Raw genomic sequence first — 15,980 nt, forward strand, 5'->3', positions numbered from 1 at the left:
GAGTTTTATATAGCACCGGCTAGACCCGGAGGTATCAGAGTGCTTTACAAAAGGTTCCACAAAATCACATCAATTACAAGTTACATCAGTTACAAGAGAACATTTCAAGAGCTTAGAGGGTAAGGGGGTGGGGTAAGGTGTAGGAGGGAGAAAGGATGGAGATAGGATGGATGGAGAGTTGAAGGAGAGTCTGCCCAAAGTCCGGCTGGGTAGATGACGGCTGAGGGGGAAGTCCACAGCCCATCTCCTCTATAGGTAACGGGTAGCTCCATCGGGCTTCAGTCAAGCGTCTAGGTCTCAAAGAGAAAAGAATTAGAGATCAAAGAGGAGGGATAAATGGAGTATTAAGGAGAAAGTGGGTGGAGTAAAGGGGTATGAGGGAGAGTACGACGGAGAGACAAAGTAAGGTCTGCCCAATGTCTGGCTGGGTAGGTGACGGCCGAAGGGGTAGTCCACAGCCCATCTCCTCTATAGCTAAGAAGTAGCTCAATTGGGCATCGGCCAAAAAGCTAGGTCTCCACGGTCAGAGGCAGGTTCACAGATTTGGTATCCTGAAGGGTAGGCCGGATGGGGGATGTGTACGAGGTCTGGACGAAGCCCGTTTTTTTCTCAAGGAGTAGCACGATGTGGTAGGGAACACTGTGGCAGTCATCTTGGGGTCAGGCAGTCCCAATGATTTTAAACAAGTGATCCAAGCTCCCACAGGAAGGTGATCAGCTCCGCCGCTGCCCGCGAGGATAACACCTCATTATAGACACGCCCCCGGCCATCAGCTAATCCGGGCTGTTAGTAAAGAAGGATCACCTTTTTCAGTGGCATAAGGGCACCTCAGAGGACACCCGCTGCCAACACAGGTCGATTCCCCTCAATGAATTGCTGCAATGCGCAGAGTAGTTTTACATTGCGGACCATCCCCGGAGCTAAGGTTTGGGCTATAGAGTCCTGTAATGACTGCAGGCTGCGCATTTCTTCGAGTTGGCACACTCACTGGGGGGTGGAGGGGGAGTGTGCAAACCCACCTAAGAGATAGCGTAGAAGTTAAGCACACTATATGATTGTGCGTCCGCCTTCATTCCCAGTATGTTGCTGTGCCTCTTCAACTGGAGCTCTGGTTCTCCACTGTATCTCAGTGTTACTTCCCAGACGCCATCTTGGAGTCAGGCAAAGGTTCCTATCAGATGGTCACTGGTCCTCCAAATTTGAATGCACTGCTCCAAAGTCGAATGCCATCTGGGCGCCTGCAAATCCTAGTCACATATGCACGACCCCCCACTCAGCCATTCCATTCCTTTACTGCTGGTAGACCGTCATCACAAGGCCGCCATTTTAAGGTCAGGCAGGCTAGTGTAATCCCCTAATGGGCTTCGTAAAATCAGGCCCCGGTATCAGCAAGTATATTTTGTTTCCATAGGGTTTCTTCAGGGTTCACTGGGAAGGGTCCCTAATGTTTAAAAATCCAAGCGTGACTTACACGTAGTTGTACGGTGCCCGCGGTCATGTTCTCACACTGCCCTAATCCTTCGTGGTGTCCCTGTGTACTTACCTTGGGTGGATCCTTGGGTCCCCAGCGATTCTACAACCTCTCGACATTGTCCTGACTTGAGTCATAGTTCATATAACCCTTTCTTAGTATATGGTTAGGTCCCCCCCGGGGCCCACTGTGTATTAGTGCTATTTACTGTGATTTCTTTGCTATAGTATTGTGTGCTTTGTGTATATCTCCATGTGGGAGATACTGGAATGTACTAGAGAGTATTATATAATAAATGCATATTTTTATACATACCTTGTGTGGTACTTTTTCATTTAATCTATACTAAAAGGTTGCATTCTGGTCAAACAAGCTGCTTTACACTCCTTCAAGACTAAGCCTGAAGGATGCTCGCCACAGCTACAACTTGGATAGCTTTCTAAGGTTGTCTGAGACCTCTTAAATCACCATAATTGTTGTCTGGACTGGTGGAAGGTGCCCACTTGCAGTAGTGGACATCATATACCAGGCCAGCTTCTCACATTGGTGTGTAGCGGTTGGGATTCAAGCCTGCATTGTTTTACCAGGTAAACCTTTGTATTGTTTAACTGAAAAACCACTAGTACTAGGCACATCTAATACAAGCTTCTACTGAACATGGGGCTGGGTATTTAAGGGTCTAGCACACCCTTTCTCCAACCTAAGAGAGTTTAGTTCCCACTAGGTTAGGTAGGGGCAACACCCCACCACACTTAATATATCTACTAAAGGAGATGCCTGTGGCTCTCTGCCTTCTAGATACAGTGAACCTTCGTTCCAAGTACTGAAAGCATTGTGTGCATCTAGGAAGCTGAAGACAGGGAGAAGTGCCAACACTCAACGCCTTGTAGAGGTGTTACTGTTAGATGACGTGAGGAAACGCTCTGGGTCAAATGAGCAGGACAGAGTGGGTGGGCCAGGGAATGAGGACAGGACAGGAGGGTGACCCCTCTTTGACCTAGAATCCAACCCTAACCAGGGGGAGCCTAATGGCTCCCACCTGGACAATTCAGACCTCCCAGATGAGAACACAGAGGACCAAGAGGATGCCCCCTTTGATCCTCCTGGGAAGGTGCAGAGAAGACCAATGAGGTCTAGATCCTCCACTGCCGAATGCAATGATCCTAGACAGTCAGTAGGGACCTCCATTTCTAGTAAAGGGAGGAACTCTTTGGATAGGGAGTACCAAATTCTTTAACTTGAGAAAGCTAGGCTTAGGCTGAGGAAAGAGCAGTTGGCCCTTGACAGAGAGTCCCTAGAAGTCCAAAAGGCAAGGAAGAAATTGGGACTAGAGTCCCAAGGTGGCAGCAACAGTGTCCCTAGAAGTAATGATCATTCATTTGACAATAGGAACCTGAGCAACATTGTCCCTCCCTGCCATTTTGGGGATGACATCTATAAATGGATAACTGCTTAAGAGAAGCCTGTAAAGTTCAGAGGGTCCCTCAAGAGCAGTGGACACCTATCTTGTGGCTCTCCTTTGCAGACAAAGGTAGAGATAAGCTCCTCACTGTTAGAGAAGAAGAAGCTGACAATTCTTCAGTGTTGAGTAGTGCTCTCATTGATGAGTTTGGCTTACCCACTGAACAGCACAGGATTAAGGTCAGAAACACCCAGAAAACACAGAATCAGGACTGGGTAGACTTTGTGGATAGTGCTATTAAGGCTTTGGAAGGTTGGTTACTTGGCAGCATAATTTTGATGGATTGTACAATTTGATCATGAGGGAGCAGACCCTTAATAATTGCCAGAAACCTGGTGGACTCAGATCTGACTTCTCCCCACAAATTGGGAAAAAAGGAAGATAAGTCAGACCCAGAGAGAAGCAGAAAAACCAAAACCATGGAGGTGGCCAGAAGAAAAAGATTCTTCAAAAGCTCAGCATAAGGGTGGGGACAAGGGTAAAGAAAGTCTTCATCGGGGCCCCAAAAACCTGCATGGGGGGGGGGGGGGGGGGGTCACAATCCAAGAAAGCAAAAGGCAAAAATAAACCTTGGTGTTACTTTTGTAAGGTAAAAAACCAATGGGCAAATGATGCCCATTGTCCAAAAGCCAATGAGACTACTCCTACCACCACTGCCCCTAAGGCAACTGCTTCCCCTAGCACATGTAGAAGTGGTGGAACAGGGGATTAGTGGGGTTAATCTTGGGTTCTGAGGTGGGTTCTGGCTTAGTCAGAACTCCAGCTCAGGCTCTTCTAGCCTGTGATGGTGGCATGGATATTGCCATCTTACTAGTCAGTCCCAGTAATCTGGGCAAGTACAGGCAAAAGCCTTTGTGATCAATGGAACAGAGGCAATTAGCTAAAGGCACATAGGGACCAGTGTCACCATGGTGACAGAGAAACTTGTGTCTCCTGGACAGATCATACTTGGTGAAATGTACCAAGTGACCAATGCAAACAACGTCAGGACTGACCATTCCTTGACAGTTGTTAATTTCAGCTGGGGCGGGGAAACTGGCCCTAACAATGTTCTGGCAAGTTCAGACCTACCAGTAGATTGTTTGTTGGGCAATGATTGGAAGATTTCAGCTTGGGCTGATTTGGAATTTAGGACCCATGCAGCAATGTTGGACATCTCTGCAAATGTGTTTGCAGTGACTAGGTTACAGGCCAAACTGACATCCACTGAACAGGTCCTGGATCCTGGAACAATGGACCAGGTGCCTTCCAGGAGAAGGAGCAGGCGGGGTAAGGCTGTGTCTCCCCCCAGACTCAGAGTGAGGATCAGTTTCTTGAGGGAGATGATCTCAGTTCATGTGAAGGAACTGTTCCAGATGAGATTGAGCCTGATCAGGTTGAGTTCTTGGGGACAGGGGGCTTAACCAGGGCAGACTTGAGTTTGGAGCAGCAAACCTGCCCCTCTCTTGAACCCCTCCAACAGCAATCTGCTGCTGAGAATGTCAGTGGGTCCCACAGGATCTACTGGGATGAGGGACTCCTTTATTCAGAGGGCAGAGACCACACGCCTGGTGCTACCAGGAGGTTGGTTATACCTCTGAAGTTTAGGGGCTTTCTACTCACCCTTGAACATGACATTCTCCTAGCAGGACATCTAGCCTAAAGTAAGACTTGGGACAGGCTTGTCCCTCACTTTCACTGACCTCACATGTCTGAGGACACAAAGGAGTTTGGCGCTCTTGTGCCACTTGCCAGGCCAGTGGTAAGGCAGGAGACACTACAAAGGTCCCCATGATACCACTTCCAGTGGTGGTTTCCTTTGAGAGGGTTGGGATTGATATCATTGGTCCCATGAACCCTCCCACAGCATCTGGGCACACTTACATTATAATGGTGGTGAACCATGCCACTAGGTACCCAGAAGCCATTCCCTTTAGAATCACCACAGCTCCTGTGGTGGCCATGGCCCTCCTGGGAATTTTTTCTGGAGTGGGTTTCCCTAAGGAGGTGTTAACTGACAGAAGTACAAACTTCATGTCAAGTTACATCACTGCAATGTGGAAGGAGTGTGGAGTGAATTACAAATTCACTACACCCTATCACCCACAATGCAATGCGTTAGTTGAGAGATTCAACAAAACCCTCAAGTGCATGATCATGGGCCTCCCAGAAAAGCTTAGGTGAAAATTGAATGTTCTTTTGCCCTCCCGTCTCTTTGCCTAAAGAGAGGTCCCTCAGTAGGGGGTTGGCTACAGCCCTTTTGAACTTCTGTATGGGTGTCAAGAATTCCTGTCATGCGAGGGGAGGAAAACGGTAACCAGCGAAAACGGACTACATCTCCCAGGATGCTTAGCGGTTGAGAGGTTATGTAAACAGGAGAGCTGTTACATAACTCAAGGAAAACACGCTCTTATGTAAACAGGAGAGCTGTTACATAACTCAAGGAAAACACGCCCTTATGTAAACAGGAGAGCTGTTACATAACTCAAGGAAAACACGCCCTATAAAGGGAGGAACCGGGAGGTACAACGCTGTCGGATATTGTGTTTACACCGACGTACCTGCTTAGTGAAGAGCAGTGTTCCGGAGTGGTGCTCCAGTAAGGCAAGAACGGAGGTAGGTCGAGTCGTTACTCCCTGGGCCGTGTCTTGCCCCATCGTCACCTGTGAAGGACCCAGAAGCTCTACCGGATAACCATTGAGCTTCGCTTTTTGACTCGGCTGAGTCAAAGCGCAGTGGCGCTTTTGCTGGTTGGAGTCGTAACTCCCAGCCGACCAGAGATACAGGGACTGCCAGCTGTAACGCACACCAGGAGGTGTTTGCCGCATTACAGACTCGGAAGTCCACGGGATCGATCGAGCGGCTGCTCTCGGTTCAGTCTTCTTTGCTTGTGATTGGGGTATCGGTGACGCATCACCAGGAGGTGACTCCGCGTCCCGGTGCAGTCTGAGGAAGAGGTTGAGCGGCTGCTCCCTTCAGGTAGAGACCCCGGCTGGGTGTTTCCCTGACTCCTCGATTCTCCCCAACACTCTTCGTGCCCCTCACAGCCTACCGATTGGCATTGTCGGCCATTTCATTTCTGCCCTCTGTTGGCATACGCCGGGATCGGCGTATATGCAGAGGACGGTTAGGACCATCCGTGCTGTGGGCTGGTAACGTACTTAGCCTGGAGGATTCCAGTGACTATAACCTTTGTTTATTCCTTGTAATATTTTTGCCTCCATTAAAATAACTAAACCTTCACAAGTGGTTGCGTTCTCATTATCGTGTCTGTTAAACGATCCTGAGACGTTCAGGGCGTTACAATGGGCATCAAATTAGAGGCCCCTGTGTGTTTGGTGAAGGAGGGATGGGAGTTACCTCTCAGACAAGAAATAGTGGACTATGTACTTGGACTCCGCTCCAGGACGGCTGAGTACATGAAGAAGGCAAGTAAAAACCTTCTATCGTCTACCGAGCCCCCGGTCACTCTCAAGTGACCCAAACTCTGTCCCTTAGGCTTTCAGGTACTCTTCGTCAAGAACCACTTTTGGATTCCCACGGACACTTTCTCCTCTTCCAGCAGCGGCACTTTCCTGAAGTCCTCCATTGGGTTCGACTGCAGTTTCCGACGCCACTTCACACCTATGCACGCGGCTTCCCTGGGATAGATAACTTTGGTACTACGGTATCCACTGGTGGCGTGGCTCTCCAATCTTCTGTCTTCCACAGGGTTTCTTCAGGGTCCACTGGGAAGGATCTAAATCTTTAAAAATCGAACCGTGACTTACATGTAGAGTTGTACGGAGCCCGCGGTTGTGTTCTCACACTGCACACGTCCTCTGCAGGGTCCCTGTCTACTTACCATCGGTGTTTCCTTGGGTCCCCAGCGATTCTACAACCCCTTGACATTGTCCTAACACGAATCGTGGTTCTTATACCACTTAGTATATGGTTTGGTTCCCCCCCCAGGGCCCACTGTGTACTAGTGCTATTTACTGTGATTTGTTTGCTATGGTATTGTGTGCTTTGTGTACATCCCCCTGTGGGAGATACTGGAACGTACTAGAGAGTATTATATAATAAATACATATTCTTATAAATACCTTGTGTGGTTTTCATTTAACCTATACTATAAGATTGCATTCTTGTAAAACAAGCTGCTTTACACTCCTTCAAAACAGCCTGAAGGCTGATCTCTCCACCTACCACTTGGATAGCTTTCTAAGGTTGTCTGAGACTTCTTAAATCACCATAAGGGTTGTCTGGACTGGTGCAAGGTGCCCACCCATTAGTGGTTGAAGAGAAAACAGAGGTTCATTTAAGGCCAAACGGTCCTGATAACGATTTGTTTTCCAACAAAAGAAAGAGGGCGCATTTTCTTATACCCCACAGTATCACAGGTATAGGACGGGACACATATGAACATTTGTCAATTATTTTATTCAACGATATCATACTATTCAAGAGTAATAGATACGGTACTCACAAGGAAGTGAAAAAAAGGGTGTAGGAAGTGAAAAAGGGTGTGTGCGCTGTGGTGAATAGAGTAACCCTCTAAAGAACAAGTTACTTACCTTCGGTAACGCTTTTTCTGGTGGATACAGTATCTGCCTGTGGATTCCTCACCTTGTGAATATCCCCTGCGCCAGCATTCCACGGAACTTTTCTTCCCCAGCATTCCACGTCGACGTGGGCGACGTCACAATACATCGGCTCCGCACGCGACTCCGTACGACGTCATCGGAGCCATAAGAAGCCCACGTCGGCGTGATGACGTCAGTTCCACCCATTTTTTCCGTGCCTTCGAGGCGAACAGGTGAACCAACGACAATACCAAGTATACACAGTATATAGAAAACCAATACATATACATAGCATACAAAACAAAGGAATGCTAATCAAACAAGCATTTCCTACAAATGTACAAGAGAAAATACAAGCATTTCAAACAAGACCTATTTCATGGTATACAAAAGGTGGACAACGGGGAGGCGGGTGGGTTGGTGAGGAATCCACAGGCAGATACTGTATCCACCAGAAAAAGCGTTACCGAAGGTAAGTAACTTGTTCTTCTGATGGATACATCTGCCAGTGGATTCCTCACCTTGTGAATAGATTCCCACAGCAGTCCCCACTCCCGGAGGAGGGTGTCCACCTTTCTATACCAGAAAGTCTTGCAAGACAGAGCGCGCGAAGTGGCCCTCCCTCCTCATCTCAGAGTCCAAGCAATAATGCTTTGCGAAAGTATGGAGCGAGGCCCAAGTCGCGGCCTTACAAATATCTGCCACAGGAACACCCCGGGCCAGAGCAGATGTTGAAGACTTAGCTCTAGTAGAGTGAGCACGAATACCCTCAGGAGGAATCTTACCAGCCAAGGCGTAGCAGATCTTGATGGTCAGTATAATCCATCTTGACAGCGTGCGCTTGTGCACCGCTTTACCTATAGAACGACCAACGTAGCCAATAAAAAGCTGGTCATCAATACGAAAGTCCTTGGTCCTGTCCAAATAAAAACTCATAGCCCTCTTCGGGTCAAGGCGATGGAGTCTTTCTTCTTCTTTGGAAGGATGAGGGGGTGGATAAAAAACAGGGAGGGTAATAGACTGCCCCAAATGGAAAGGAGTAACAACTTTTGGCAGGAAAGCAGCCCTGGTCCTGAGAACCATCCTTTCAGCATGTAAGGTAAGAAAAGGAGGTTTGGAACTAAGAGCTTGAAGCTCACTCACCCTCCTTGCCGAGGTTATGGCTACAAGAAAAACCACCTTAAAGGACAACAGCCTCAAAGGACAATTATGAAGAGGCTCAAACGGGGACCCCATTAAAAAGGTTAAGACAAGATTAAGGTCCCACTGAGGCATTACAAATGGAGTAGGAGGAAACATGTTTGTAAGGCCCTTGATGAACCTCAGAACAACCGGAGATTTAAACAACGAAGGTTGATCTGGAAGGCGCAGAAATGCCGATAAGGCCGAAAGGTAGCCCTTGACCGTGGCCACAGCACAGCCCTGCTGAGCCAAGGAAAGAGCAAACTGAAGCACATCAGAAAGATGAGCCTTTAAAGGGTCAATGGACCTCTCTCCACACCACTTTACAAACTTAGACCACCTGTAGGAGTATATGGACTTGGTGGAGTGTCGCCTGGCCGATAAAATAACGTCCACCACATCAGGTGGGAGAGAGAAGGAACTCAGGTTGCCCCGTTCAATCTCCAGGCATGAAGGTGTAAGCTCTGGAGGTGGGGGTGTAGAACCTGCCCCTCTGACTGCGAGAGGAGGTCTGCCCTCAGAGGGAGACGGAGCGGAGGGCACGAGGAGAGGTGGAGAAGATCTGTGTACCACACCCTTCTTGGCCAGTCCGGGGCGACCAAAATGACTTGGGCCCGGTCTTGGCGAATCTTCCTCAGAACCCGAGGAATCAAGGGTATGGGAGGAAACGCGTAAAGGAGTCGTGAGCCCCAACTCAACTGAAACGCGTCCCCCAACGCCCCCTGCATCGGATACTGGAGACTGCAGAATGACGGGCAGTGCGCGTTCTCTCGAGTGGCAAACAGGTCCACCCGAGGAGTCCCCCACGTCCGAAAGACGCGACGAACCACCTCCGGATGGAGCCTCCACTCGTGGTCGGCGGAGAACTGCCGACTGAGACTGTCCGCACGCACGTTCAGCACCCCGGCCAGATGATTTGCCATCAGACAAATCGGATGGTCCTGAGCCCAGGACCACAGACGCAGGGCCTCTCTGCAGAGACAAAGAGACCCTACTCCTCCCTGTTTGTTTATATACCACATCGCGGTCGTGTTGTCCGTCAGGACTTGAACTGACTGACCGCGAAGGGAAGGGAGAAAGGCCTTGAGTGCCAAACGAATCGCCCGCAACTCCAGAAGGTTGATATGAAACAACCTCTCCTCTGGAGACCAAAGACCCTTGATCTCCAGATCCCCCAGATGAGCTCCCCACCCTAGGGTGGAGGCATCCGTTATCACTGTGGCCACCGATGGAGGTAGATGGAAAGGCTTTCCTTGGGACAGATTGCCCTCCACGCTCCACCAAGACAGATCCGCTGCAGCTTCTCCGGAGATCTTGATCGACTCCCCGAGATCCCCGTTGTGCTGATACCACTGCTTGCGGAGGCACCACTGGAGCGCCCTCATGTGCCAGCGTGCATGGTTGACCAACAGAATGCAGGAAGCGAACAGACCGAGCAGGCGAAGGACCTTCAGAACTGGAACAACCGCTCCACTGTGGAATAAAGGGACCATCTCCTGAATGTCGAGAATCCTTTGAGGAAGAGGGAATGCTCGACACACAGTAGTGTCCAGTACTGCTCCTATAAACAGGTTGCGTTGAGAGGGCACCAGGTGAGATTTGGGCACATTGATCGAAAAACCCAAGTCGAATAACAGCTGAGTTGTCACCTGCAGATGACGCTGCACCATCTCTGGGGACTCTGCCTTCGGAAGCCAGTCGTCCAGGTAGGGGAAAACCGGAATCCCCGACCTCCTGAGATGAGCAGCCACCACTGCCATCACCTTTGTGAAGACTCGAGGTGCAGTAGTAAGACCAAACGGGAGGACCGCAAACTGATAATGTTGCGACCCAACCGTAAAACGGAGATACTTCCTGTGCGACTTCAGGATTGGGACATGGAAGTACGCGTCCTGCAAGTCGAGCGACACCATCCAGTCTCCTTGCTGCAACGCTTGAAGAACCTGCGCAAGGGTCAGCATCTTGAACTTCTCCTGTTTCAGGTAAAAATTCAAGATTCTGAGGTCCAGAATCGGACGCAATCTGCCGTCCTTCTTTTGGATCAGGAAATACCGGGAGTAGCATCCCTGACCCCTTTCCTGCTCCGGAACCACCTCTATTGCGCCCTTCTGAAACAAAGCTTGAACTTCTTTCTGCAGGAGAAGCAGGTGGTCCTCCGAGCAATAACCTTGGCAAGGAGGGTAAGGGGGAGGAAACTCCCGAAAGGGAAGGGCGTACCCAGTCTCTACGAGGTTCAAAACCCAAAGGTCGGTTGTAACAGATTTCCAACCCCGTAGAAAGTAGGACACCCGACCCCCCACAGGTCTTACATGATCCGGGATGGGGGATCTAGGGCTGCTTCCCTGAAGCCTCATTTGGAGCAGAGGAGGAGGAGGAAGAAGAGGGGTTGCGACCAGAACCTCTCCGACCCCTTTGCTTCCCTCTATAGGAGCGATAGAGGGGATTCTGCTGCTGTTGTTGCTGCTGTTGTTGTGGCTGTCGGAAGGAGCGAAAGGATGACCTTCCGAATCCCCTAGCCTTACGGAAAGTTGAACCTCTAGCAGGAACCTGCAGACCCAAGGACTTCGCCGTCAACCTACTGTCCTTAAAACGTTGAAGGGCAGAATCTGCCTTCTCCCCAAACAACTTTTGTCCATCAAAGGGCAGATCCACCAGCGTGGCCTGGACATCTGCAGAAAACCCTGAGGAACGGAGCCAAGCTTGTCTCCTTGCGGCAATGGACGACCCCATAATCCTCGCCACAGAGTCCGCCGTATCCAGCCCAGACTGGATCACCTGCCTGGCAGCTGCCTGAGTGTCCGCCACAACCTCCATGAAGGACGACTTATCCCCCTCAGGTAACTTAGGGGCCAAAGTTTTTATAGAGTCCATAAGGGCATGAACATAACGCCCCAGCAAGCACGTAGCATTTGATGACTTCAACGCCATACTTCCTGAGGAGAAAGTCTTTTTGGCCGCCTGATCAACTTTCTTTGACTCCCTATCAGCAGGAGATTGGGGGAAAGCACCCGAAGCATGTTTAGAACATGAAGCCTGCACCACTAGGCTCTCCGGAGAAGGATGCATGGATAAAAAATCCGGGTCTCCTGGCGCAACCTTTATCTCCTTGCCACCTGCCTGCAAACTGCTGGAGCTGACAGAGGCTTCTTCCACACCTCCAACACTGGTTCCAAGAGAGCCTCATTGAAAGGTAACAAAGGCTCCGAAGCCGACGTCGGGGAGTGCAACACCTCTGTAAGCAGATTGGACTTGTATTCCACAGAGGGCAGCTGCAGATCTAACAACTCCGCGGCCTTCTTGATCACAACATGGTAGGGCGCCAATTCCTGTGGTGGAGAAGACCTTGAAGAAGCATGCTCCCACTCCGGGGTGGTATCCAAACCACTTGCTACCTCTATACCTCCAAACTCATCCGAAGAAGAGTCGACTTCACCTTCTTCCACCTCAGCCTGATACCTTTCCTCCTCCAAAACCCTTTGGGCCTCCCGCCTCGATCGATTCCGGGGAGCCGGCGTCGTCGACGTCGTACGCGGCGTCGGTGGAGCCAAAGGCACCGGCGTCGGAGGCGCTACAGGCGGAGTCGGCGGCGCCGGATGCGGCGTCGATGGAGTCGGCCTCGGCGTCAAAGAAGGCTCCGAAGATTGACCATCCATCCGAGGTCGAGCCGGATTCCCAACCGGCGCCGGAAACTGCCAAGAAGGCGCCATCGGCATAAAAGGCAGAAAAGGAGCCTGAGCGTATTGCTGCGGCACTCCCAGAGAAAACGCCATCGGACCCACGGGACCTGCTGGTGCTCCGGATGGGAAGGATGCTCTCTGAAAAATGCCATACATGGCATTCAGAAATCCCGAAGGATCCGTACCTGGAGCCGGGAATTGGGGATAAGGAACTGCCCCTGTATCCTCCTGTGGAGCCACCGGCGTCGGCTCCTCAGAATCCTCCACCGGAGCCGCGGAGTCATCAGGCACCGGAACAGACTCTTCCTGCTCCTGCTCCACATCAGATTCCACCCGACCCGGAGTCGAAGCCTTAGACGGCGCCGGCGACGGGGAACGAGCTGGAGTCCGCTTCGGAGAGGGAGACTTCGAAGACTTATCAGGAGAAGGCGAAGGAGACAAGACCTTGCTCTGACGTCGACGAGGCGAAGCCGACCTCGACCTCTTAGACTTCGAGGACCGACACCGAGAAGAATGCTTCCTCTTCTTATGGTGCTTCTTCGACTTCTAATACCTCGAAGTCGAAGACTCTCGCCTGGACTTCTCCTTTTTCCTCCCTCTCGTCTCCTCACCGATCTTCTTCATGAAGAGTTTGGTCTTCCTCTCCTTCAGCGCTTTAGGATTCATGCTCCTACAGCACCCGCACTCATCCACGTCATGATCAGAGGAGAGACACCATGAACAATTCTGATGCGGATCCGTCATGGACATCAGGCCTCCGCACTCCCTACAGGGCTTAAAGCCCGACTTCCTCGTCGAAAACATACCGATTTTAACAAAAATACACCACTAGATTACAAAGTATCTAGAGAGCACTGGGAAAAAACCGTTGCGCGTCGACGGCGCGGAAAAAAGGGAACTGACGTCATCACGCCGACGTGGGCTTCTTATGGCTCCGATGACGTCGTACGGAGTCGCGTGCGGAGCCGATGTATTGTGACGTCGCCCACGTCGACGTGGAATGCTGGGGAAGAAAAGTTCCGTGGAATGCTGGCGCAGGGGATATTCACAAGGTGAGGAATCCACTGGCAGATGTATCCATCAGAAAACATTCATCATATTGACAACATAAGTAAATCCCTTGCTCTATTCCGCTTTAGGTGTCCGTATATCGGTTTTCCTGAAACATGTCCTTATATAGGCACAATTCGCATTGCCCTTATATAGGCATAAGATCCCAGTCCTTATTTAGGCATTAGCATGCTATCCAAATACAGGCATGGTCACCTACATCCATCCAACCCAATGTCACGAGTTCTTAGAAAACAGACCCTTAAGCTCTTGGGAGTTCCCCTAGCACAGGATTATGGATTTCTCCAATAACTCATTTATTATGCATGAACCGCTATTTCTTAAGGGTTCATTCCTGATGTTTTCCTCTGCCAGACTAAGTCAATGCTAACATTCCAAGGCACCTACCAGGTATAAATATACCTTCCCTTGCCCAAGCAAGTAGTAGAAGACCTCGACTTTAGAGGAGCCCTTGTCCCGGCCTGACGCACTGACAAGAGACGCTGTCATCCCTGCTCGCAGAGAATCCAGCTTCCAGTGTACTGACTCCCTTTACGGGGTGTTAGATTTCGAGACCCGGAAAGAGATTCCTACCTCTCTCATTCTCAAGGTATGGAGCAGACTAGAACCTAGAGGGATTCTTGGCATACCAGACTTGACATACCAGACTATAGCATACCATAATATAGCCTACCATACTATAGAATACATCACCTACTTCTTACCTTCTACTACACTTAGGTTAGGTACACTGGGGTAGAACTAGTTAGAGAAGCATCTTATGAGTACTCGCATTTTTAGCTTATGTTATTTATGCATATGAATATATGTGTCATAGCTAAAAGATAATGCTAGCGCAGTATTATTTCTTTCTCCTGCTTACGCTGTACATAATATATCTTGCATACTGTCTAACAATTGTAACAGCTCATATCTCTTACACGAGAAACAAGACTGTTCAATAAATCCTTTTATTGAAACGCCAGTATATTCTTTCTGTGTAACTCAGAAGAAACTAAGCATGCACGATTAGCTGAGTGAAACTGTTATCTGTTTCCACGATTCTAAGAGTGTTCCGATTCTAAAGGGAAACAAAGTTTTCATGTTTATGCGGTTGCCAGAAACTACTCCCTTCTTGGTTACAAGGAGTTTCTAGTGGCCTCTGAGTTAGCTGGCACACAGTAAATAAGTTTAATATACTCGATAAGGGCATACTGATCTCAGTCCTATGCCAAATCTATAGGGTATATTATTCCAATGCGCAGAGCCTATTGGGGAAATAGGAACTACACTACACCCTTTTGAATTATTTTTATATAATGAAACAGGAGTTTTGTGGTACTAAGGTTGATGGTGTTTCAATCTTAATAATTCAAGATCATCATCAGGACTGGTGTGTGAGCACCAGGTATTTATAAAGTAAGGAAAGGAGATTTTAGCGACGGTCCCGAAGAATTGCCTAATACATGAATTAAAACATTTTCAATTAAACTTTCCAGGTCTACATTGTTGCTGGGTAATCACCTATAAGCTTATATTTAGAAGTAGACAGTGGAACATCTTCCAGAGAAAGTTTAAGAATTGAACTGCAAGAAGAGATTGCAGAGACACTGCTGGCAATGAGGCCAGTGCTTTGGTCAGGGAAGAAAAAGTGCCTGAAGAATTACTAAAAACACAGTGCGGTTTGGGTGGGGTATGCCAACCACTCTGACTCAATCGGGAGTGCCTAGTGGTTAAACAGGTACCTGGTGAGCAAGGTAGCCTTAGTTTAAATTGAAGCGTGGTGAAAGATGCGGGAGGAACTTGATATGCTGAGCATGAACTACCTACTGGTCCCAATTGTGGATGGGATAGTAATTAATGGCATGGAGGTCTAGAATTGCCCAGAGGGAGCGTGTCCTGGAGAGTAGGATCTAAATTGGAAGAAATATATACATTAAATGGAGGTCCGAATTCGTGTCCACCGAAGGGAGCGCGAAACAATGCAGTAAGAATTACTTAATCCAAGTAATTTGTAGAAGACTCAAAGGGATGGAGCCACATTATTTTATGTTTTGAGTGGAGTCGACAGAAGTGAAGCCCCTGATAAGTTCCTGGGGTCACTGTGTAGTCGTCGCAAAAAACCTTTGATCTGAATGATATCAGAGGGTAGCTGTATACAAAAATGAAGGGGCCAAGGAAAGGACACTTACTTGAGCAAGGATACCATATAAGTCTGTAGAGCCGAGGAAGGGCTGGGAGCGCCGGAACCTGCTGGTGGTGAATGCACTGCGAGGAAGTGCAGTGAGGGTATTTAACATTAACGGACATCATATACCAGGCCAGCTTCTCACAGTTACAAACCACCGACTTAGCAGACATCACATTCAACAGTCAAGGCCAAATCTAAGAAATCTTCACCAACATGAATCTGTATGGTTTCAAACCCCAACTCTTTGTCAGTATGAAATGTTATGCATTGCATTCTGTCAGCACTGGGATGCCCTCGGGTAGCTATGCGCTTAATAAATGTTTCTTTTATTCATTTTATTCTTATAGACAGTGACCTCTCCTTCCAAAGTTACATCAGCAGAAAAGCCAAAAAAATCCTGTCA

This window comes from Triturus cristatus, chromosome 3_1 (assembly GCF_964204655.1).
Source record: "Triturus cristatus chromosome 3_1, aTriCri1.1, whole genome shotgun sequence".
Classification (NCBI taxonomy): domain Eukaryota; kingdom Metazoa; phylum Chordata; class Amphibia; order Caudata; family Salamandridae; genus Triturus; species Triturus cristatus.